The 4,119-nt window shown below is 36.7% G+C and overlaps 1 pseudogene; it reads left to right on the top strand.

Moving 5' to 3' along the window:
* The first annotated feature begins 2,132 nt into the window (after positions 1–2,132).
* On the top strand, positions 2,133–2,602 carry LOC142434040 (ubiquinol-cytochrome c reductase complex assembly factor 2 pseudogene; annotated as a pseudogene).
* The last annotated feature ends 1,517 nt before the right edge of the window (positions 2,603–4,119 follow it).

Below are 4,119 nucleotides of genomic sequence, written 5' to 3'. Positions count from 1 at the left end.
TATATAAAACTAAACTAAACTAAACTAAATTGCCAAACAAGAATAATATGTTCTGCAAAACTTCCCTAAATATAATGGTGAAATTAGGACATTTCCAGATTAAAAAATTAAGGGAGTTTGTAAAAACCAGATGAATCTTGCAAGAAATGCTAAAGGGAGTTTGTATAGGGACACAACAACACCCAAAACAAGCTGAAATCAAAACATATGACAACATCACCCAGAATGAAACGGAGAAAAGTAATTCTCAAAAATTAAATAAATCGAGATGACAAAAAAAAAAATAAGGAATCAGAGATGTCCATCTGTAAACAATTACAACTCCAAAGTCAATTCAGGAAACAAATGGTATAATAATGTAGAAATGAAGACAAGTCAAGATGGTATCAAGAAAGAACAGATTTTCAACTTAAGGAAGATAAATGTACATCACAGAGTAACCAGAGAGGAAATTAAGAAATGTCTAATCAAAATTTAAAATTTCAAACTTTAGATATAAGTAAATATAAAATTAACAGTAGTAAATAAAAATAAATGAAAATTGGATAAACTCAAGAAAGAAAGAGATACGAGAGAAAAAGTTAACAGCAGCACAATAAAAAACACATCAGAATGAAAATATTAAATTCATATCTATCAATAATACACTGAGTGAATGTAATTGGATAAAATACATCAGTCAAGAGAGAGTGGCAGAATGGATAAGAAAACAGAACCATTCAATATGCTACTCGCAAAAGACAGACCTTAGATACAAAGGTAAAAAATCAATGAAAAACCAAACCAAATTCACTACCATTGAGTCGATGCAGAATCAGAGGTGCTGTGGGACAGGATAGTTTCCAAGACTATAACTCTTTACAGGAGTAGAAAGCCATGTCTTTCTCCCAAGAAGTGGAGTGTGCTTTCGAATTGCTGAACTTGCAGTGAACAGCTCAACTCATAACTGCTATACCACCAGAGGTCCTAAAGATCAAAGGGTTTACAGAATATATCAAGCAGATAGCATACAAAAACACCAATAACCATGAGTGTCAATATTAAATTCAAGGAAAAAATAGTATAAAGGACATGGAAGAACATTATCTGAGAGGGTTTTAAAATGTTTGCAGAAATTTTTCATATAATGTTAGGAGACATCATCACACCCCTTTAACACACTAGAACAAAACATTCAGAAACTCAAAAAATATATACAGAAAATCTAAAGAACAAAATCAAACAACTTGACTTTATAGAGGTATACAAAACCTTCCACCAATCAAAAACACAATACGCACTCCTTTTCTGTGCAAATGGACAATCCTCCAGACTAGGCCACAAACAAGCCTCAACAAATTTAAAAACATCAACATGATATAAAGGACCTTCTAAAGATCACAATGCTATAAAATTTGGGCCCAATATCAAGAATATCAAGAGAGGAAATAAAATACACGAAAGCCAAAACACTCTGCTTATATACTGCTGGGGGAGAGAAGAATAAAACAATGAAAAAATTTAAATCCTTGAACAAAAGAATAAAAAATTCACATACCGAAACTTTTGGAACAAGGCAAAAACAGTACTCAGAGGGCAACTTATTGCAATAAACACACACATCAAGAACTTAAACCAACACCTTAACTTAACGACTATAACAGTTAGAAAGGGAGTAGCAGAAAAGGTCTACAGTTATCAAGGAAAAGAAATAATAAAGACTAGAGCAACTAAAAGGAACAGAAGACAGGGAAGATATTTTTTAAAAATAGAAATTGGTTCTCTATAGGAATTAATAAAATCAACAAATCACTGCCAAATTAGCCAAGGGATGAGATGCAAATAACAACGATAAGAAATCAAATGAGAGGCATCACGACAGACCCCACTGAAATAAAAAGTGTACTCTGAGGTTATTATGAAGGACCATTCTCCAACCAAATTGAAAACCACAAGAAATAGACAAATTTCTAGGAATATGTAGTCTACCTAAGCTAACGCAGACCAAGGGAAAAATTTTGAACAGACCCATCAAAAAAGAAGAAATTTAACAAGGCATTAAAATTTTTCCCCAGCATCAACAACAATGAATTCTGGTCCAGATGGTTAATCTATCAGACATTTATAGAAGACCTGACATCGGGGGGCCCAAAATGGCAGCCGGCTGCTACAGATGTTTCCTTAAGCTCTGTGAGGAATGGCCCATGGAAGAGACCAAACAGGGCCGGGACTTGGGCGCTTCCCTGCAGCAGCAGTTAGGCCAGGCCTTTCTGGAGGGAGAGAACACACAGTTCGCAGAGCCTGAAGCCTGTGATCAGATGTATGAGAGCTTAGCACGGTTCCATTCAAACTATTACAAACACAAGCCCCCTGGCCCTAGAGACACAAGCTTCAGTGGCCTGTCCTTGGCAGAGCACAAGCTCGTCCTGTCCACAGACAACTTGGAAGAGTTTAAAGAAATGAATAAAGGCATGTGGAAGACACTGCAGGAGAAGTTTGCCCCCAAGAGTCGCGAGGAGAAGCACAAGGCCTGGGCGAGGTCCTTGTCTCACCCACGGCCCTAAGTATGGGGTCTCGTACCTGTCATTAATAAAACTGCCCTGCCTTCCCCCCCCAAAAAAAAGGAAGGACTGACATCAGTTCTCAAACTATTTGAGAACATAGAATAGGATGGAATATTCTTGAATTAATTATGAAGCATATCCCTAACACCAAAACCAAAGACAGCACGGAAAAAAAGAATATTATAGACCAATATTTCTCATAAACATAGATGCAAGACTCATCAAATTCAGGATTTTATTTTAAAAAATAATACATCACGACCACGTGAGAATCATACCACTTATGCAAAGATGGTTCATCTGCAGAAAAACAAAAGACATAATTTATATAAATAGAACAAAGGAAAATAACCACATAATTATACTGATCAATGCAAAAAAGGCATTTGATAGACTCAGACACACTTAAATTATGAAGTACATGATTTACAATTTATTTACTGCTCTGACTTTTTAAGCTAATAAACATGATAGAGTTGTGTACACACCACTAAAATCAGTTCTAGAATATTTTCTTCCTTCTTGCACTCCTTGTTATAGCTCTTCATTTCCCTCTAACCTCCCCTTCAGTACCCCCATCCAATAAGCCATTAATCCAATTACAGTATCTCTAGATTTTCCTGTCTGGGAAATCATGCCACCACCAACCAAAAACAAAACAAAATAAATACCCAAAGAAACAAACAAAACCCCCAAACACAGCAATAATAACGAAATAAGCCAGAGAAAATTCTCAATCCAAAGAAATCAGAAAATATTAAAAACTAGAACAAATTAAAAATGGGTCTAAAGAGAGATCAAATGATAAGGCATTACATTTTCATTTAATTACAGCTACCACAATCGACTTTATAAAGCACTCTGTCTGAGAGCAAGGCTATTCATACCCCTCAACTATGGTCAGAGGAAATCCACCAGAGGCTTAGTCTATGAAGGAGCCCTGTAAATCAATTGTGGGCTTCCACTGTCATCCGTAGCCCTCTGCACACCAGGTATTCACAATAAATGGTCTGATTCCCTTCTTTTGGATTTCCAGTTCATTATTTATACCCTTTGGATTACACAGGCTGTTGTGCTGATTTAATTGACACCTCTCTTAGATGGCAGCTTTCAGATACTATTTTTTTAACCATTTTATTGGGGCCTCATACAACTCTTATCACAATCCATGCATACATCCATTGTATGTCAAGCACATTTGTACATTTGTTTCCCTCATCATTCTCAAAACATTTGCTTTCTGCTTAAGCCCTTGGTATCAGCTCTTCATATTTTCCCCTCCCTCATAAACCCTCAATACTTTATAAATTATTATTTTTTCATGTCTTACACTGTCCGATGTCTCCCTCCCTTCACCCACTTTTCTCTTGTCTGTCCCCCAAGGAGGAGGTTATATGTAGATCCTTATAATTGGGTCCCCCTTTCTATCCCACCTACCCTCCCCCCTCCAGTATCACCACTGCCACTCTCACCATTGGTCCTGAAGGGATCATCTGTCCTGGAAGTTTTCGGTTCCTATGTGTACCAGTGTACATCCTCTGGGCTAGCCAGATCTGTAAGGTAGAATTGGGATCAT

Source organism: Tenrec ecaudatus, chromosome X, assembly GCF_050624435.1.
Source record: "Tenrec ecaudatus isolate mTenEca1 chromosome X, mTenEca1.hap1, whole genome shotgun sequence".
Lineage (NCBI taxonomy): Eukaryota > Metazoa > Chordata > Mammalia > Afrosoricida > Tenrecidae > Tenrec > Tenrec ecaudatus.
Note: the sequence above shows the minus strand (reverse complement) of the source record. Positions and strands in the feature narration are given on the sequence as shown.